This window comes from Schistocerca nitens, chromosome 8 (assembly GCF_023898315.1).
Source record: "Schistocerca nitens isolate TAMUIC-IGC-003100 chromosome 8, iqSchNite1.1, whole genome shotgun sequence".
Lineage (NCBI taxonomy): Eukaryota > Metazoa > Arthropoda > Insecta > Orthoptera > Acrididae > Schistocerca > Schistocerca nitens.
The window spans coordinates 92,909,602-92,932,396 of NC_064621.1; positions in this window are offsets into that span (position 1 = coordinate 92,909,602).

The following is a 22,795-nucleotide window of genomic DNA, read 5'->3' on the forward strand; positions in this document are numbered from 1 at the left end:
CCTTGATCCAAGCACGTCCTGTATTTGCCATGCACGCTTTGAGATTGCAGCCCACCCCGTACTTTCCCGAGGCCTTCTAACCTAAAAAACCGCCCAGTCCACGCCACACAGCCTCCGCTACCCGTGTAGCCGCCAGCTGAGTGTAGTGAACTCCTGACCTATTCGGCGGAACCCGAAACCCCACCACCCCAGCATGAAACGAAGCAGAGAGTCCACAGCTGCCATGGTGCCTTAGATTAGCATCACAAGTCCCGTGAAAACCACGGTGAATATCCGTCACGGCGTTATACTGCCCCTACGGGTGTGTAACCATGGCATTAGAGTAGCTGGTGATCTGAATGACGGAATATCTGAACACGAGAGTTGACCTGGTGTAACGAGAAACTAGAGTCATCCGAAAAGGCGACACGTTTCCATTGATCCACGGTCGAATGACAATGATCCTGCAACCATTGCAATCGTAACTGTCGATGTCGTTGGGTCTCAGAGGAAGATGCAAGGGTCCACCTCCACGAAAGCTCACGTTCAACAATGTACGCTCCGGACCACTTGTGCCTGCACTAGCGACGGGAAAAATTGATCGGTTAAAACAGATACCGGTGTTTTAGTTCTGAATAAACGGTATTTTTCGGTATTTGTTTAGTCCCGGTTAGAAGAGGTTTTATATCTTTTAGTAACAGCGGGTTAAAAAAAAGGGGTATATTGATTTGCCACAGCACGGGGTCAAAAGTTTTGTCTTCCAAACATTATTTTTTGTAACGAGTGATCCTTATATGTAATGCTCCTTAAAACAAGGATCAAAACGAGAATACTAGTGTTCAACCTGTCATTACTTTTCGAGAAAAGCAGTAAATGGTTGACCTATTAAGTTTTCTTTTATTTATCTATTTTATTTGATATTTTGATTCTACATAACTTGAAACGTGTTATGCAAAAGTCTGCTTAAGTCTTAGAATTTTCAATCACAGTTCGATGTCTACGTTAATTACTGCAAATAATACACTAGCAATTAAAGAAAACCTGAAAAATCGCTATTTTCCGGTTGCAGTGTCGGCTTAAGGCCCGGACGATGCAAACGTCCGCTTGCAACGTCGAGCTGACATGGGTGACAGAGACGCCAAGATGCAAAATTTGCATAAGGGGTGCATCATAAATAGTATCAAAAAGTAACACGGTTAAAAGTATACGATGACAGAAGCCAAAATGTCCCACTAATACGGCTCCGCTAACGGGCCGTTTGTTAGGCAATTGCGAGTAAATGGTTACCAGCCACCACGGACATCACCACCGTCTCTAATAACAGCAGTGAGGACGGGCCGTTAAAGTCAAATCTTCTTTCTTTTTGACATCAGTATCAAATATTTCCCCAGTTAGTACAATGCATTTGAAATTAATTAATTATCCGTCTAATTCGGATCAAATTTTACAAAACGAGAAAATTTTATTCATCATCATCATCTTCATCAGGATTTCTTTCCAGCCAGCCGGATAGGAACTTTGTGAACGATATCCCTCCGTTGATTTCTGTCCTGCTACAGCTTTCCTCTCTCCCCTGCATCCAACGTTATTGCTCTCTTCTTAAGATCTGCATTAACATGGTCTGTCCAGCTTCTCCTAGGGCGGCTAATGGCTCCTTTTCCTGGTACCATGGCGTGCAGTTCGAGTCGAGTGCATTTTCTTCAGGTGACATAACCACTTCAGTCTCGGAGCGCTCATCCTTTCTTCTCCGGTCAAACTCACCTGCAAGTCATGTCACTCACTAATTTTTATTTCCCTTCTGACTTGGCTACATAAAAGTTTTGAATATGTTTATTAAATTTCAATTATTTTCACTGCAAATTTCCTAAAATTCAATAGCTTGCTGGTGAGGTTTCTTTAGAGATAAAGCTCTTGATAAACAGTGTCTTTGTGTTTAACAAATCAGTATAAAATTAGACGGTAGTTTCGTATTTCTGTTTCACTTCTTACAGTGGAAAATTAAGTAATTTGTAAATTAAAAAACTAAGATTTCCGTTGTTAAATATAACTCAACAGAAGTATTATGGATTCATTCTTTCAACTCATTTCAATAAGAACCACATTTTTATTGAAGCTGGGACAACACAGTTGGTTTAGTTCATTTTACTTTCACTAGATGCGTTTAAAGATCTCAGGAATTACCTTAATTCCTTTTAATACTTCTTTCTGTTACACATTAATGTTTGAGTAGCACTTATTGTAAAGAGAAGAAACAACCCATTTGCACAGATTTATTTTTAAAGGTCATACCAGGATCTCTAGGAAAGGTGCTGTTGTCTGAGGAGCGTGCCGGAGGAAACACGCAGGGGTGCTTAAAAACAGTATCTCGCTTTCGCGATAAAAATGTTCTCGAACGAACCTACGTTCATGTCCAACACCTACGCCGCCTACACGTTTCTCAGCAGCCCTTCCGTTGCTCTCCATATCTCCTCATGACAGCAGCACACTAGCAGTTGACCAGGTTCAGCGTTTCTGAGGTGCTCGTTCCCATGCAATAGGCCATAATAGTCTGCCCTTTGTCAACATCGCTTATGTCAGTGGATTTTCCCACTTGCAGCTCGTACCGTCACGAGAACAGTTGTCCCTTCGTCTCTGCTTGACTTATAACAGGTTATTATAATTAAAGAGCAGCTACTTACGGAGCTGCTCTGTGGGCGGTAATTAGCGCACGGCGGCGAAACTCAGATATGATATCGCGTTAATGCGGAACCGATTTACGCTGAAAAAAATTAGTTCCAATTATGGCCACCAAGTGCAAACCTGGTGCTGTCCAACATCTCGGCGACATCTCTGGTGCTCGTACTGAACGAATTGTGTAAGCGGTGGTTAATAACATCTGCATCTACATCTGCATCTACACAGATACTCCGCAAGCCACCCTAAGATGCATGGCGAAGGATACCGTGCATCGCTACTAGTGATTTCCTTTCCTGTTCCCCTCGCAAATAGAGTGAGCGAGAAACGATTGTCTGTATGCGTCAATGTGAGCCCTAATTTCTCGAATCTTATCATCATAAATTATGGTTTGTGGGGATTACAATGTAGACATTCTGAAAGAGTCTGGTAGAATGAATGACCTTGTTTTTTCAATTTGACATGTCGGCAACAGTAGAATCGTTTTGCAGTCAGCTTCAAATGCCGATTCTATAAACTTTGTCAATAATGTTTCTTGGAAAGTTCGTCGTCTTCAGAGATTCCCATTCTAGTTCCCAAAGATCTCTGTAGCACTTACTTGTTCGATCCTACCTGTAACTAATTTAGCAACTCGCTTCTCAATTGGTTCGATATCTCCTTTCAATCCGACTTGGTATTTGTCCCAAACACTCCAGCAGTACTCAAGAGTAGGTTTCACCAGCTTCCTATATACGGTTTCCTTTCAGGTGAACCACTCCTTCCTAAGATTCTCCCAATAAATCAAAGTCGACCATTCGCCTCCCCTACCACAGTTCACACATGCTCGTTCCATTTCGTATCGCTTTACAACCTTACGCCCAGATATTTAAACGACTTGATTATCTCAAGCATGGCACTACCAGTACTGTGACCGAACGTCATAGGTTTGTTCTTCCTACTCATCCGCATTAACTTACACTTTTCCACATTTAGAGCTAGCTGCTATTCATCACACCATCTAGAAATTTTGTCTTTGTCATCTTGTATCTTCCTACAGTCACTCAACATCGACACCGTATACCACAGCATCATCAGCAAACATCCACAGATTGCTGCCCAAATAATTTATGTATGTAGAGAACAACACGCTCCTATCACACTTTCCTGGGGCACCCCTGACGATACCATTGTCTCTGATAAACTTCCGCCATCGAGGATAACATAGTGGGTTCTATTACTTAAGAAGTCTTCTAGCCACTCACATATCTGTGAACTTATTCCATACGCTCGTATCTTCGTTACCAGCCCGCAATGGGGCACCATATTAATGCTTTGCCGAAATCTAGAAATATGGAACTTCCGTGTTGTCCTTCATGCATAGTTCTCAGTATAACATGTGAGAAAAGGACAAGCTGAGCTTCGCAAGAGCGATACTTTCTAAAAACATGCTGATTCGTGGACATAAGCTTCTCAGTCTCAAGGAAGTTTATTATATTCGAACTGACCATACCTCCAAGGATTCTGCAGCAACCCGAAGATAGGGATATTGGTCTGTAATTTAGCGCGTCGGTTATTTTACCCTTCTTATGTACTGGAGTCACCTGCGTTTTCTTCCAGTCGCTTGGGACTTTTCACTGGACGAGATACTCTCGATAAATGCAAGATAGATAACATTGTGCCTTTCTCACTTCTGTGATCTTTTCTGCCAACGTCGTGTTCCTAACCAAGTACCTCTGGAAACAGTTCTATACGTCTTTATTGCATTCATAGTGCCAGATTTGCACTTGGTGGCGAAAATTGGAACTAACATTTTGCAGCGTAAACGGTTCCACATTGAAGCATTATAATATCTATCAAGTTTCACTGCCATACGGTAATTATAGCCCACACTTGGCCAACGTGAGTGCCTGCACTTCGATTTTAAGCCCTTTTCTTACTGCGTAACCTTCTCGCAACGTCCCCAGGCAAGTGTCGCACAGTAACTCGTCATAACGTTTGGGCTCATCATTATACCTCCACTCAGCAGCCAGACTCAGCTTACCAAATTGGCAGGAATTAGTTCCCACATAGTTGTACAGTTATTTATTTAACCAGACAAGATTATAGCCATCAGGTATTTTTAATTTCGTTTATTATGATACGCAGTTGACATATTGCGTCAAATAAAGAGTACAACATCTAAAAATTATTATAGTGCAGAAGGAAAAATAAACACAATTTATATATGAGGAGAACACCGACGAAAAGATTAAAGGACGATTTTATCTATGAGTGCTAGCAGTAATGGACATGACAGAAAGTGTGGCAATAAAAGAGAAAAAACACACGTTAAAAAACAAAGAATCAAGATAATGGAAAAGAAAGTGACGTCACTGACTCAGAAGTAAGAAACGAATGGAGTGTATATGGAAGAGGATGAGGCAATTGCTTGACTGTTTGACAAATGTTGACCTGATCATATACGTTAATTTTCCGGGAAAGATATTGTGATGGTGACAAAAGGAAATACTGTTGCTTATTTTTAAAGAGAACAGGGTATTTAATTCTGCGCTGAGGCTGGCTAATTGCTTCCACGTAGGGGCAGCAGCAACAGAGATGGAGTTTGCGATTGCTTTTGCTTTATGCATGAGTACAGTTAGGATGCTAGGTAAGTGAGACCTTGATGACGACATGAGACGTATTTCATCTGTGATGGGAGGTACTAGTGTGTATGCGCATTGTGGAGTTGATGAACTAGACAAAGCGTATAGTACTCTCGTAACCTGCCTCGCCGTAACAAACCTGAGTGGGCAAATCAAACAGTGAAATGGTCAATTTGACAGATGCGGCAGATGTAACACAAACGAGCATTCATGTTTAGTTATATCCGGCTGGTGCCCTTCATTGTTCGCGCCGTGTTTCGTAACATGGCTGTAGTGGAGGTTTCGTTGAACGAGTGACTGCATAAGCGTGTTGACAAAAGCACAAACGTACATCAGCCTCATTTACAAATGTGTGTTAAAATTATAAGCTGTTTGACGGTTAATAGCACTTAGCGATGCACGGTTGTGGTACACAGAGGCAGTTTGATTTAAGACGTTTAAAGTTTGCGCTTCGCAGTGAGAGTAGAAACTGTAGGCAGTATTCGTCACCGGGCTGTACATCTACACTGGAAGACGATTATATAATTGGCTCGAAGGTTTTTTATTATTCGATGATTCCAACGGTGCAGCTGTAGAAATACTAATATATCGCGAAAATTGATTTCTACATCTACTCTACATCTACATCCATACTCCGCAAGCCACCTGACGGTGTGTGGCGGAGGGTACCTTAAGAACCTCTATCGGTTCTCCCTTCAATTCCAGTCTCGTACTGTTCGTGGAAAGAAGGATTGTCGGTATGCCTCTGTGTGGGCTCTAATCTCTCTGATTTTATCCTCATGGTCTCTTCGCGAGATATACGTAGGAGAGAGCAGTATAGTGCTTGACTCCTCGGTGAAGGTATGTTCTCGAAACTTCAACAAAAGCCCGTAAGAAAATTAGAGACAGAGATTAATAAACAAGTAAAGTGATGATCGTAACATGGAAGTTCATCAACCACTCATGTAGTTTGATTCCAAACAGTACCACACGCATGTTATGTAAATAATAACAGAAGGAAATGCGGGTGTTCCGTAATGTATATTATGCATAATATTATCCTGAGTTTCTACGAAGAATGAAGAAAGAGAAAGAAGTACTGGCTACCATGAAAGCAAGAAGATCCAGTACCTGGGACACATCATGCGCAACAACAGCAGAGAGCATCTCCTCCAGGCCATCCTGCAAGTAAAAATACCAGGGAAGAGAAGTGTTGGACGGAGAAGAACATCCTGGCTTAAGAACAGCAGAATGTGGAGGTCTAAAACATGCACAGAGCTAGCTGCAAGTGACGGAAAAAGCACTGCCAAGATGGTTGGCAACATTGGGAACGGATAGGAACCCAGAAGAAGGGGAAGAAGATAGTATTTGGGACTCTCAGTTGTGCTCTCCAGATTCCAGGTTCACAGTTCCAGGTTTATTTTATTTCTTTTTTTTAAACATTACAAAACATTATGCCGATAGGCTGCTTAACAAGTAATAATATCAATTCATTGCCAACATACATTTTACATGTATTTCAGTGTATACGGAAATATTGCCAAAGGTCACACTGAAGCACTTTACAACTGGTCTAAATGGCTGAAAATTATGATGTCAACATAAAAATACTGTACCTTTTCTTGACGAGGACCGACTCAGGCCTGTTCCGTAGCAGATGTTGTCTGAAGTGCGTCTATTTAACAACGCTATTTGTGGTGTCACCGCCAGACACCACACCTGCTAGGTGGTAGCCTTTAAATCGGCCGCGGTCCGTTAGTATACGTCGGACACGCGTGTCGCCACTATCAGAGATTGCAGACCAAGCCCCGCCACACGGCAGGTCGAGAGAGTTCCTAGCACTCGCCCCAGTTGTACAGCCAACTTTGCTAGCGATGGTTCACTGACAAAATATGCTCTCATTTGCCGAGACGATAGTTAGCATAGCCTTCAGCTACGTCATTTGTTACGACCTTGCAAGGCGCCATGTTCAGTTACTATTGATATTGTAAATACTGTACAGACAAGAGCTACGTTCAACTTTAATGGATTAAAGTTAAGTATTCCACCATCTGCGTCCGTTTTTCTAAGTTCTAATTTCCTTGTCCTGTTCCAGACCTCACGCCAGCCTGCGTGAGCTTAAACGCATGCCTTTCGGCTTCCTCTAAAATTCGTGGGTTGGCTCTCCTGCCAATCCACAACATTTTGGCAACGGGGCAAAACTGCGTTCTTAACTATACTGCCCTGATTTACTTGTGCAATGGCTTCACCACCATCTCCAGATGTACTGTCCGAATTTTATCGCTTACAGAATCAGCAGACGCAGGCCTTACTGGATGCCCTTGGACAGCTCGTCCAGAGTCAACGTGCAATGCAAACCAATGCGGCAGCCGCCACTCCACTGCTAACGCAGCCATAACATGCTGTTCCACCAACTATTCGACCTTTTGATGCTGCACTGGAAAGCTGGACGGAGTGGTCACGCCAATTTGGATTCCATTTTGCCGCCTACAGAATTCAAGGTAATGAGCGGCAGCCTTTCCTCCATTGCGGTGACCACGTACCATGTGATAGTCAAATTATTTCCCCGACGCGACATCGCAACTCTGTCCTACGACGAAATTTTGTCTGCATTAGATGCACATTTCAAAGACTCAGTCAATGTAGTTGCCAATCGGTGTACCTTCTTTTGTACAAAACGTACGGCCGGTCAGACTAATAGAGAGTAGGTTGCAACCTTGCAAGGCCTTACTAGGGATTGTGCTTTTGAGTGTCAATGTGGACTCCCTTATTCAGATACTATGGTACGTGATGCAGTTGCACAGAACATTTCTGATGTTCGTATTAGGGAACAGATTTTGAAACTAGTCAATCCCTCCCTTCAACAAGTGATGGACATATTGGATCGGAATGACACACCTGACTTTGCTCAGGAATCATTTGAAACTTCACCAGCCATGTGTCACATTAACCCCGGCCCGCCGGGCGAGCTGCACGGAACAGTAAACAGCCCTTGCGCCCATCCACGCAGCTGCCACCAGGCTCTTAGCCACGTGTGCCTTGCAGGCAAGCAAATGCAGTGCTAAAATCATGCCCGTGGTGTGCTACTAGACATTCACATGAGAATTGCCCGTCACGCCAAGCTATTTGCTTTTTCTGTAATAGAAAAGAACAAGTACAGAATGTTTGCCAGAAAAAGCTCAGATCGGACACTCACAACCATTCCAGGCCCTCTACTTCGCGCCGGAATCAGAATCGAACCAAGGATACTCGGGCTCGTGAAACTTCGCCCATGGAAATTCATATAGTTCATTCCACTCTGCCCAGTGTCACTCTCTCTCACAGTGACTGTGTTTGTCCCACAAATAGTTTGCGTCGACATCGCCAGAAATCCCGTCAAGTTGCAAGTGATTTTGTACCAGTGTCAGTTCACGTTGCACGAGACAGTCGCTCTTGTCGTCAACAGGACAATAAGCTTTTTGTCGACTTGGACATTAACGGCAAAGTGATAACATTCCAACTCGATACCGGAGCTGCAGTTTCACTGATCAATCAAGACACATACAAACAGCTGGGCACACCTCCATTGCGTGCCGCAAATGTTAAGCTAACTATACATATTCAGGTCACAGGCTCCCTGTGTTAGGACAGTGCAGCCTTCTTGCAACATACAAGGGCCAAACAAAACTTGTGTCATTTTACGTCCTTCGTTCTTCTTCTATAGTGAACTTGTTTGGTTTCGATTTATTTCAGTTGTCAGTGAACCAGACTGTGCCTTCAGACAGTGTTTCTCGTCTATGTGAAGAATTTGCAGACATTTTTGCACCGGGCCTTGGTAGCGCTAAGAACTATAAAGCACATTTGGAACTGCAAGTAAACACGCAACCGAAATTTTTCAGAGCGCGCAATGTTCCCCACGCATTGCGTGATGAGGACGTAAAAATATTACACAATTTGGAATGACAAGGTGTGATTGAACGAGTGCAGGCTTCTCTCTGGGCGTCACCCTTAGTAATTTTGCCAAAACCTTTTGGAAAATTGAGACTTTGTGTGGACTTCAAGGCAACAGTGAATCCACAACTAGTGATTACAACTTTTCCTTTACTCCGCCCGGAAGATCTTGTTGACAAACTGTTCCCGGGTAAATATTTTTCGAAGTTGGACCTAGCAGATGCGTACTTGCAAATACCGGTGGACGAAGACTCCCAGCGCGTTTTGGTGGTTAACACGCATCTTGGTTTTTATCGATTCAAACGACTGCCATTCGGGTGTGCATCTGCCCCTGCATTGTTTCAGCAATATCTGCAAACTGTTTGTGCGTCGGTCCCTACTGCAGCAAACTATCTGGACGATATTGTGATCTCCGGAAAGACGGATGAAGAACATTTAGCCAATCTCAGAACATTATTTCAGGTCTCGCGATAAAATGGTCTTCGCTTGTGGAAGGACAAATGTTTTTTGCTCGTGACTTACCCTACCTGGGACATGTATTCAGTGCCCAAGGCATACATCCCAGTCCCGAGCACCTCCGTCCCATACAAGACTTGCCATCGCCGCAGAATTTGAAGCAGCTACAGAGTGTGCTGGGAAAAATTAATTATTATCATCGCTATGTTCCCCATGCCTCTTCCATTTCAGCTCCGTTTCATCGCTTACGCCGTAAAGGTGTTTCGTTCGTCTGGACGACGGAATGCGAACGCGCCTTTCGCCAGTTGAAATCGGCTTTGCTTTCCAATACTTGCCTTACGCCGTTCGATCCCCAGAAGCCCCTTTTGTTTGTGGTGGATGCATCGGATTTCGGGATCGGTGCTGTGCTTGAGCACAAAGATGGATCGCATGACCGCCCTATTGCCTTTGCGTCCAAATTGCTCTCGTCTGCGCAAAGAAATTATTCACAGATCGGGAAAGAAGCATTGGCTCTCGTATTTGGTGTTACTAAGTTTCATGATTTCGTGTATGGTCGTCACTTTCCCATCATCACAGACCACAAACCTTTGACATCGATTTTCATCCAAACAAGCCTGTACCTCCACGTACAGCGCAGAAATTCATTCGCTGGTCTATTTTCCTCTCGCAGTACCGGTACGATATCTTGTATCGGTCCACTGCTAAGCACAGAAACGCCGATGCGTTGTCCCGTTTGCCTGTTGCTGAGGATAGAGCATTCGATTCCTCTGAACTTGCTTGCATGTTCATTGATGCGGAAACTGGTGACGTGGTCGAATCGTTTCTAATTGATTTTCGTCGTGTAGCTACAGCCACAGCTGCTGACACAGTCCTTGCTACCGCTCTGCGTTTTGTTGCTACGCAATGGCCCTTGTCAAAGTCATGGATCGGGGATCCGTTGGTTCGCCGATTTTTTGCTCACAAGGAAAGACTTTTTGTACGACATGGTGTTTTGCTGTTGCGTTCAGATAATGATCAGTCTAGGGTCGTGGTGCCACATTCGTTACAGTCCTCTGTCTTACAGCTTCTCCACCAAGGACATTGGGGTATAGTGAGAACGAAACAACTTGCTCGTCAGCACTGTACTTGGTTCGGAATCGATGCTCCGATTACGAACATGTGCTCTTCTTGCATGGCGTGTGCCGAACACCAATCCGCACCACCGCGGAAATTCTTTGCATGGCCAAAAGCCACTTCCCCTTGGCAACGCTTACACATAGATTTTGCTGGTCCATTCTGGAATGTTCGATGGTTGGTTGTGGTCGATTCATCCAGTAATTTTCCTTTTGTTGTCTGGATGTCTTCCACGACGTCATCTGCCACCATCCAAGCGTTATCTGCTATCTTTTGCATTGAAGGTCTTCCACAGACTATTGTTTCCGACAATGGACCACAATTCATGTCCGCAGAATTTCAGTCATTCTGCAAGGCCAATGGTATTCAACATCTGATGTCCGCGCCGTTTTCGCCACAGTCAAACGGTGCCGCTGAACGATTGGTCCGGACTTTCACGTCACAGATGTTGAAGTTGAAAGAGTCGCATTCTCGGGAGGACGCGTTATTGCTCTTTTTGTCCTCGTCTCGCTCTCAGCCCCGAGATGGTCGCTCGCCAGCTGAGTTGCTCCACGGTCGCCCTAATCGAACCTTGATGTCTTTGCTACATCGGCCGCATCAGGTTCCTGTGCAGCGGCAGACGCCTGCTTTTGCCCCAGACGACGTTGTCTACAACCGCAACTATCGAGGTTCACGGTGTTGGCTCGAAGGCCGGATTCTTCGCTGCCTCGGCCGCGCTATGTATCTGGTTTTGGGGGCCTCTGGTGCGTCGGCATCTCAGTCAGCTGCGCCTCTGTCGTCGCACGGGATCTGCCGCTCCCCGTCTGCTTTCAGCGACGGTGCCATCCGGTCAGCGCCCTGTGGACCCATCTACTGGCTCGTCTCAGCCCCAGGTGTTACCGACGCTGCCTTCCATTTTGCCCCATGGCGACGCGCCGCTGCCGCCGCCGCCGCCGCCGCCTGTTTTCCCGCCGGCGACGCCCACAGTGGACGCGTCGCTGCAACCGCCGGGCGCCGCCCTGGGTCACGCGCCGCCGATCGCTTCCCGTGACCAGCTGTCCTCCGACATGGAACTCTTGCCCGCTCCGGACCATATGTCGTCTTCGCCCGTCGGGTGCCGCGGCCCGATGGAGGTCGACCCTTCGGCCCGTCCTGTCTCCCTACGGGCGATTGCAGACCGAGCGCCGCCACACGGCAGGTCGAGAGAGTTCCTAGCACTCGCCCCAGTTGTACAGCCAACTTTGCTAGCGATGGTTCACTGACAAAATATGCTTTCATTTGCCGAGACGATAGTTAGCATAGCCTTCAGCTACGTCATTTGTTACGACCTTGCAAGGCGCCATGTTCAGTTACTATTGATATTGTAAATACTGTACAGACAAGAGCTACGGTCAACTTTAATGGATTAAAGTTAAGTATTCCACCATCTGCGTCCGTTTTTCTAAGTTCTAATTTCCTTGTCCTGTTCCAGACCTCACGCCAGCCTGCGTGAGCTTAAACGAGTGCCTTTCAGCTTCCTCTAAAATTCGTGGGTTGGCTCTCCTGCCAATCCACAACACTATTAATAAAGTCTCTGACTGCATGACAACGGAAATTACAAGTGATTTACTGCTGACTATAGGGCACTTTCGGGGATGAGAAAGTAATTCATTCCTGCTCTTTCAGCACGAAATCGAAGTTGAAGGCAAAATACTCCAAAATTCAAAACTTTTGGTGTATATGTATGTATGTGATTGGCTTTGAGCTGTTCCTGTCTCGCTTCTGCTGTGGAATAAATCTTTATTTATAACCTTGTCGCCTATATTCCGTAATGAAACTAAATCAAAATCGGTCCTGCATCTCGTAATTCTCCTTCAGACCAGATACACTGTTCCGAAGTGCCGTGTTACATCAAACTTCTTCTCTTGGCAGATTAGCCTGCGCTCTGAATCTAAAAGGAAATGGCATTTTTCTTCTGCATCCAAGTAAATAACGAAAGCTTTTCTTCAATTGACTACCCATATATTTTTCTCTTCTCCTTAGATAGCTGTATCTTATTTCAGAAGACAAGCTCTTGTCTCCTGCGAAGAAAAGTGGTGGCCATGAGTAAAAGATTGAATAACCAACGAAAGGAAAACGTTCTACGAGTCTCTCCCTGGGATGTCAAAGGTTTGAACGTGGCAGATGCTGTTATGGTATTGGTGATAGATAATATCTTTTTTTTAATTTTGTACATATTTTTCAGCTTAAAATTTGACTGTATTCAAAAAATTTTGAGGTATGAATTCAGTCACAACTTTTTCGTGTTTTATTAAATACACGATGCATTTCGGACCCTGTCGGCCCATCTTCAGGTGTAATTTATCTTAATACATGTTTTATTTCTCCTCTTGAATGAGGTGAAATGCAAATTCCTGTCACGAAAAGGTTTAATGTTAGGTTATGAATTTCGTAAGTCGAACGGGGAAAATACGTGCAAAATAGTGGAAAATGAACAGTGTAAACTTACCACATAATCGGAGGAAAGGATTTTTAACGTTTTGGAACCGGCAAACATTCTTTTCTCCGTCGTTTTAATACATGGTCACTTCATTCAAGAGACACATTTGCACACACATGTTTATAAACACAGATGTTTTTGTACATGGTGTTGTCAAAGATGGATTTAATCGTAGTGCTAAAGATATAACTATTAAACAATTGACGTATGCAATAAATAAGTTTAGAATACTGTCATTAAAATTACTGAAATAGCTATGGCCTGCGAAATCTGTTTGTTCATTTAACATTGATTCTGGTTTTTTGATTTTGTGGAGGTATATCTCCAGTTGTTCTAACAGACTTAGGGTCTTACCTTTGGCTTCGTTATATGGTATTGCCAAATAGTTTTCTAGACTGTTGATGACATGTTTCGTTTCCAACATATGTTGTGCAATGACTGATTTTTCGAAATTCTTGAGCCTGAAAGCACTTACATATTCTTGAAAACGGGTCTTGAAGTTTCTACCTGTTTTTCCTTCATAGTAGGCAGGACAACTGGGGCATGATGCTTTGTACATTCCGCTGTTGCTGTATGTTTGTGTGTATTTGATTTTACGTTATAGATGAATAAGTTTCCTAACTCATTATTGGTTGAGAATGCCACTGTTACATTTGTTTTTCTGAAAAGGTTGGCGATTTTTTGTGATATAGGGTCCAGGTGTGGGTTACTGACGAATATTTTCTCTTCTTTCACAGTGTGTCCATTCATTGTCTTGCTTTTGTGTATTTGTCTGCTCAGATTGTCAGTTGTTTTGGCTGTGTAGCCATTGCTCATAGCAATGGTCTTTATTATATCTGTCTTATTCTTGACAGTGTTTTCTTCTAAATCAAGTGAGTGTACTCTGTGTAGCATGGACCTAAATGCAGCATGTTTCTGAGGGGGATGGCACGATGAGTTGTCCAGTGTTAAGTCTGTGTATGTGCGTTTTCTGTGTATGGTGAACTTAAGTTTTTGGTGGTGGTTGGTGCTTTTATGATCAAGGAAGTTCATGCTTTTTTAACTTCATTATTAGCCACAAAGGACGGTTGTGCCACTAAACGGTGTGAGCGTGAACTTTGGATAGCATTCTGCCACTACCACGGGAAGCGCGAAGTCTAGACATCTTTTTCAGTATTAACAAACATTCATTATTCATCACGACCCCTACACAAGAGGTTGTTGCCAGAGTCTCGATGGCGTGTGTAGACACCCAGGCAGCAGAGTGCTACCTCGGCATTACTGACGGCGGCGTGCTAGACACTGGGACAATTCCTAACGTTGTGTTTTCTCGGCTTGGTGCAGCACCCCGACGTGACATGGACTCAACGGGTCGTTGGAAGTCCCCTGCAAAGTTATACTGATGCGTGCTGCCTCTACAGCCGTCCATAATTGCAAAAAGTGTTTGAGGCTCAGGATCTTGTACACGAACTCACCTCTGGATTACGTTTCATAAATAGCCGGCCGCGGTGGTCTCGCGGTTCTAGGCGCGCAGTCCGGAACCGTGCGACTGCTACGGTCGCAGGTTCGAATCCTGCCTCGGGCATGGATGTGTGTGATGTCCTTAGGTTAGTTAGGTTTAAGTAGTTCTAAGTTCTAGGGGACTAATGACCACAGCAGTTGAGTCCCATAGTGCTCAGAGCCATTTGAACCATTTTTACGTTTCATAAATGTTCGCTGGGTGGTCAGATCACTTTAACGACTTGTCCAGAATGTTCTTCAAACCAATCGGGAACAATCGTGGTCAAATGATACGGCGAATTGTTATCCATACAAATTCCACTATTGTTTGGGACACGCAGTCCATGAATGGCTGCAGATCGTCTCCAGGTAGACAAACATAACCATTTCACATCAATGATCGGTTCATTTAGACCAGAGCAACCAGTCCATACCACGTAAGCACAGCCCACACCATTACGGTGTCACCACCAACATCCACAGGGCCTTGTCGGTAACTTAAGAACATGGCTTCTTGGAGTCTCCATCATACTCTAATCCTACCTTTAGTTCTTGCCACCTGAAATCGGCGCTCGCCTGACCACGCCACGGTTTTCCAGTGGTCTAAGGGGCAAACGCTATGGTGAGGTGTCCAGGAGCGCTGCAGGCGATGCCGTATTGTTAGCAAAGGCCCTCGCGTCTGCTGCCATAGCCCACTGACACCAAATTTCGTCGCACTTTCCTGACGGATACGTTCATCGTACGTCCCACATTGATTTCTGCGGTTATTTCACGTAGTGTTGTTTATCTCTTAGCAATAACGCCGCTGCTCACGTTCGTTAAGTGAAGCCTGTCGGACACTGCGCTGTCCGTGGTGAGACGTAATGCTTGAAATGTGGTATTCTTGTAAACTCTTGATACTGTCGATCTCGGAGTAATGAATCTGTTAACAGTTTCCGAAAAGGAATTTCGATGCGTCTAGCTGCAACAACCATTTCGCGTTTAAAGCCTGTCAATTCCCGTGGTGCGGGCATAACCATGTCGAAAACCTTTTCACCCGAATCAGCTGAGTACAAACGACAGCTCCGCCAATACACAGCCCTTTTATACTACAGCCCTTTGTATATCTGCATGTTGTGTGCCGCTGGGCAGTGTAGTAGGACCGTTGCTATTCACAATATACATAAATTTCACTGAGGCTTTTTCCGGATGATGCTGTGGTATATCGAGAGGTTGTAACAATGGAAAATTGTACTGAAATGCAGGAGGTTCTGCAGCGAATTGACGCAATGGTGCAGGGAATGGCAATGGAGTCTCAATGTATACAAGTGTAATGTGCTGCGAATACACAGAAAGATAGATCCCTTATCATTTAGCTACAATATAGCAGGTCAGCAACTGGAAGCAGTTAATTCCATAAATTATCTGGGAGTACGCATTAGGAGTGATTTAAAATGGAATGATCATATAAAGTTGATCGTCGGTAAAGCAGATGCCAGACTGAGATTCATTGGAAGAATCCTAAGGAAATGCAATCCGAAAACAAAGGAAGTAGGTTACAGTAAACTTGTTCGCCCGCTGCTTGGATACTGCTCAGCAGTGTGGGATCCGAACCAGATAGGGTTGATAGCAGATAGAGAAGATCCAACGCAGAGCAGCGCGCTTCGTTACAGGATCATTTAGTAATCGCGAAAGCGTTACGGAGATGATAGATAAACTCCAGTGGAAGACTGCAGGAGAGACGCTCAGTAGCTCGGTACGGGATTTTGTTGAAGCTTCGAGAACATACCTTCACCGAGGAGTCAAGCAGCACATTGTTCCCTCCTACGTATATCTCGCGAAGAGACCATGAGGATAAAATAAGAGAGATTAGAGCCCACACAGAGGCATGCCGACAATCCTTTCCACGAACAACACGAGACTGGAATAGAAGGGAGAACCAATAGAGGTACTCAAGGTACCCACCGCCACTCACCGTCAGGTGGCTTGCGGAGTATGGATGTAGATGTAGATGTAGATGTAGATGCTATCGCATGACCTTTGTCACCTCGGTGTATATTAGTCAGCGGGAGGCCCCCTCAACGGAAGCATTACGCATGGCGACGTGGTCGCACTCATGCAAGGTACGCGCCAACGGCAGATGGTTAGCTTGCGTTGCAGGGAGCGTTGAATAGCAGGTCAAGCGCGCAGATGCCATGCGCCGAACCTAGGACCGCTGGATTTCCCCAGGGGTGACTGATGAAAACACCCTGGAGGTGGTTCTCATCACTCGTTGCTACTGGCTCGACACTCAGAACCATCAGGTCCAGCGGCGGCTCATAGGACAACAGCTAACTGATGACGCTGCTTGGCGAGGTTGGAACTGCTGAACCCCACATTGGACCGACAGCTTACGGCATCGGCTGTACAAAGAAGTACGGACTGGAAACGAAGTCCGACCATAAGTGCTCAACGGCTAAGTGGAGACCGTTCATAGTCGTTCTGATCAGCTATGTTGGGACACGAGCCTCTCTCCTGTCACGCTGTTGCAGCGTAAATATAGCGTTGAGCACTACGGTCGCAGGTTCGAATCCTGCCTCTGGCATGGTTGTGTGTGATGTCCTTAGGTTAGTTAGGTTTAAGTAGTTCTACGTTCTAGGGGACAGATGACCTCAGAAGTTAAGTCCCGTAGTGCTCAGAGCCATTTGATTTTATAGCGTTGAGCCACTTCATGTGGAAGTCTGGCACATCACTACAGCAAATTGCTTTACTGCAAAATCATAAGACATCGCTATTCTGATGCCCAACGGCAGGATTTCGTAGGCTGTGAGCCTGCACGCCTCTCGACAGGTTGCAATGTCATCTTATTGCTGCAACAGTGCCGCAGTTCGTCGTTAATGTAAAACAGGTAATTACTCGTAAATTTAAACATCGGTTTCACTGACAGCTGTAAACGTGTAAATGTAAGCTCGCTATCGAAAATTAAATACCGGGTGGTTGTAATTAAAGTGCAGTTACTGGCTCTGAGCACTATGGGACTTAACTGCTGAGGTCATCAGTCCCTTAGAAATACTTAAACCTAACTAGCCTAAGGAGATCACACACATCCATGCCCGAGGCAGGATTCGAACCTGCGACCGTAGCGGTCGCACGGTTCCAGACTGTAGCGCCTAGAACCGCTCGGCCACTCCGGCCGGCTGTGCAGCTACTGACAGAGAACCATTGTGGGCTGTAATTCTCATAGGGCATCGAAACGTGGTACATATGCCCATGTATTAATGCGGAACCGATATACACTAGAACAATTTAGGTCCAGTTCTGGATACCATGTACATATCTGGCACAGTACACAGTTTGCATGACGATGTAACATCCAAGCTGTCGTTTGATAAGTCATAACGTGAATGAACAGTATGGTTATCGTTGTTAGCGAAATTGTTTTATGTGAAAGGCAGCAATTACTGTGCTGCATTGAGAGAGTATCGCCGCCTGGAAGGTCTGAGGAGAGACCAACGTCATTGAACGGTTTAAAGGAGATGACAATGAAGTTCTAAAACAAGGATGAGCCTGGTGTAGCACCTGAAAGCTGTTGCTGTAGCTGACCATGCAGCAAGGGCCTTGGTTAGCGCTCCTGCGCATGCAGTGTCACGATAATATCCATCCCATTGTCAACGGCACGGAAAATTTTGTGGTCTATTTTACACTGGTACCCATACAAGATCGACGAGCCAGTTGCTCGGCCACCATTTACCAGACGTTTTCAATTGGTGAGAGATCTGTAGAATGTGCTGGCCAGGGCAGCAGTCGAACATTTTCTGTATTCAGAAAGGCCCGTACAAGACCTGCAACATGCGGTCGTGCATTATGAGCCACGGGTCGTAACACATCTGAAATGTAACGTCCACTTTTTAAAGTGCCGTCAATGCGAACAAGAGATGACCGAGACGTGTAACCAATGGCACCCCATACCATCACGCCGGCTGATACGCCAGTATGGCGATGAAGAATACAGGATTGCAATGTCGTTCACCGCGATGTCGCCAAACACGGATGCGACCATCACGATGCTGTAAACAGAACCTGGATTCATCCGAAAAAATGACGTTTTGCCATTCGTGCACCCAGGTTCGTCGTTGAGTACACCATCGCAGGCGCTCCTGTGCGTGATGTAGCGTCAAGGGTAACCGCAGACATGGTCTCAGAGCTGATAGTCCATGCTGCAGCAAACGTCGTCGAACTGTTCGTGCAGATGGCTGTTGTTTTGCAAACGTCCCCATCTGTTGACTCGGGGATCGAGACGTGGCTGCACGATCCGTTACAGTCATGCGGATAAGATGCCTTTCATCTCGACTGCTAGTGATACGAGGCCGGTGGGATCCAGCACGGCGTTCCGTATTACCCTCCTGAACCCACCGATTCCATAGTCTGCTAACAGTCATTGGATCTCGACCAACGCGAGCAGCAATGTCACGATACGATAAACCGGAATCGCGATAGGCTACAATCTGACCTTTATCAAAGTCGGAAACATGATGGTACGCATTTCTCCTCCTTACACGAGGCATCACAACAACGTTTCACCAGGCAACGTCGGTCAACTGCTGGTTGGAAACTTTCCTCATGTCAGCACGTTGTAGGTGTCGCCACCGACGCCAACCTCGTGTGAATGCTCTGAAAAGCTAATCATTTGCATGTCACAGCATCTTCTTCCTGTCGGTTAAATTTCGCGTCTGTAGCACGTCATCTTCGTGGTGTAGCAATTTTAATGGCCAGTAGTGTATGTGGGACTATTTGGAGCGGCTGGTGAAGTGTAGCAATCAACATACCCTTCGTTTTGATAGTTCTCCAGGATCTAATCAACAGTGAGTGGGTTGAGCTGGATGTGAACTGCCTGAATAAACTGTGGACTTCTTTCATCGACGAAGTGAAGCAACTATCAAGGCTAGAGGCGGAAATGCGGGGTGTCGGACACTTTTATGGAGGTGACAAATGCTTGTGAGGGATGTTCGATATCAAAATGACCACTATCAGTTATCGCCGTTATCTGACAGATAACATATTAACTTATGAACTGCAAGCCTACTTTGTTCAGAGACAACTAAGAAGAAGCCGTACACTATGATAACGAGACACGCCACGCTAGAACATCCACCTACAACAACCTTCTGGAAGCAATGAGGAGATGATACTCGGGGAGGACCAGGAAGGATTTCCTGACTTTGACAGCCAACCCCCAATCTCTACACCTTGGGTGCACAACAGCATCGCTGTGAATCCTGAGTTGTACATGAGTGCGCCTTGGGCTAACCATCCAGACAGATGAGAAATCCATCAAGATTGTGATACCAAGCAGGGTAGCGTGGTGTTGTATAGTAGTATAGTGCACAATTATAAATTACAGAATTTTTTATCTACCATTGCTGCATAGTTCAACAGGTCACTAGCGTGTTCCTTCTGGACTCCGTATCAACAGCTATCTGTGCACAAGGTGACCAAAGGGTAGTATATACTTTTTATCGTGTAGGGAGTGTGTCATAACTCTCCATTACATAAAACAATACTCCCAACTTAACGCTATTCTTTGCATTACGTAAGTACTCAGATACCGATAGTAACAATCTGAGGGCGAAACATGGAAGCACGATTCGAAGCATTGTTGTGAGACGAGGTCTGTCTGCGAGAGTGGAAGTAGTAGTGTCGGTCGAGAGCTCGGAGACAGAAGACGTGTCACGCTGCCCTCACGTCGGTGATGGCAGATCTTACCACACTCAAGGCCAGATTTCATAGGATCTCATAGGAGAGATTTAGATGGCTTAACTACGTTTGAAGACTGAATTCAAGGTAAAATTCGCAAGCATAGCGCAGAAGTAATTGCAGGGTTAGGCTCGTGATTGTTAGTCCGAATTTGCAATAATCCCATGTTTTGGTTGTCAGTGGAAGAAGCCTCCTTAGCTTCCAAATAATAATAATTATTCTCCACATCTAAATAATGTGCTGTGGTTACTAAATGTTAATGCCCTTTTGAATTTGAAATAATTAGTTAATCTGGCACTCAGCCATGACTGACACATATGTCATTTGTCATTATTATTAATATTTGTTCATAATGATTCTGAAGTTTTAAATTGACTTAGTTAATGAAAGCCCTTCTCAAAAGTTATTTAGTAGTTAACAGGACCCAATCAAACTACTTTTTATTAAATTCATTCTTAGTAACAACAAGCTTTAGCAGCTACTGCTGCTGCTGCTGCATGCTGCTGTGCATTGCTGTCAGCCACATGGAAAAAGGCAGTCGTCTAAAGGCGTGATTGCAAAACTTAGTGCCAAAAGAGAGACAGTCGCACACCACAACATGTCATGTACTCTAGTCCAGGAGATTCCGTTACTTAATTAAGATTCTGTATCACTTGAAAATTTTTATTCAAATACTCAGTCAGATACCTTATCCAAATGTTAGTTTTAAGTTTTTCATCACACAGTGTTATGCAGGTTACATTCCGATTACTGATAGCTCAGGTTGCTTATGAAGTCCAATTTCACAGACTAACATAGGCAATATTGGTTCTAGTTACATTACATATTAGTTCCATATACGTTAAAATCTTTGGTATTATTATTTTACTTTTTATATAGATATTGTGTGTTCATTTTCCCCATAAACACCATAATAGTTATTACAAAATTATTAAGTGCTATATTCATACCAATTCAGGTGCAACATTCGATCTATTCTACGAATGAAAAATCCATGATGGAGTTGACAATATTATTAGTCTATGACTGTTCTTCTATACATGTTTTCAGATGGGGTCGCAAAACACAATTTTGTTTGTTTTATATCCCAAACATGTTTCACTGCATTTGCAGCACCATCAATGGGCTTTTATTTTATGGCTGTTAAATATAAAGAAAGTTCTTCATAATTGTACAAATTTAAATACTAGTTTTTAAATTCTAATTACCAACTTTTGAAGAACATAAAAAGTTATGTATTCACACCTTTTTACCACATGCTGTGGTTTTCCTAAGGTATTTACATTATGTTTCATTAACGTTTTCTTGTTTCCTCATCTTCTTCACTGTGAAGTTCTGTATATGGAGCTGTCACCATCACTGTTTCACTGTTTAACAGCAGTAAAAACAAGAGGGCGGACAGAGGAGTAGTTGAAGGTGTCCCTGACGGTTGTTTTGAATCTTTAAGAGGTGTATGTGCCATTTTGTGTGTGTGTGAAAGAGAGAGAGAGAGAGAGAGATAGGTTTGAGTATTTTTCATTATTATTTTATGTACGTAGTTTTGTGTGTGTGTGCGTGTGTGTGTGTGTGTGTGTGTGTGTGTGTGTGTGTTGTGTGTGTGTGAAGGGTAATGGGCGGGGGGGGGGAGTTCTATAGATCGGTGTTATCTAATAATTCTTTGGGGGCAGAGAACAAGTTGCACAACAGATAATTGTGTATTCATTTATTACTTGTTTTCCTTCAACTATAACTTTTTATATTGATAATTTTCTTCAGTTGTTAGCTTTTGTGGGGAGCTGTTGCTGCATTTGAGAATTTTCAAGTCAGTATTCGAGTCTGTTTTTTGTCCAGAAGGTGTTCAGCAAATGTGCAATGACAGCTGTTACCTTTTAATGCTCTTTTGTGTTCTGTGTATTTTTTTTATTAAAGTTTCTCCTTGTCTGTCCTATATCAACTGATTTGCAGTCCTGACATGTTAGTTGGTTTATTCTAGATGTGTTGTGTTTGTCTGTGCTTATGTTGGTTGTCCTTAGTTTTCTCTGTGTTGAGTTGTCGGTCCTGAAGGCCATTTTTAGCCCTTGCTTTTTGCGGATGTTGCCTATTCTGTGGGCTGTTTTGTTGTTGTAAGTGAGAGAAAACCACTTGTTTGTGGTTGTGGGTGTTTTTTGTTCATGTGTGCTCATTTTTGTGTGTGTTCTGTTTGTTTGTAAGCTGGTGAGAAGGCTTTCGTGTTTGTGTGTTGGATGTCCTTTTTAATTTTGTTTTAATTTTGTGGTTCAGTTTATCTATAGTGTTTGTATCGTATCCATTCTCTACAGCTGTTTGTCTGATTGTCTGTAATTCATTGTTATAGTTGTTTTCAGTGAGTGTAGTTCTGTTCAGTCTGTGCAACATATATTGGAAGTTGGGTAGTTTG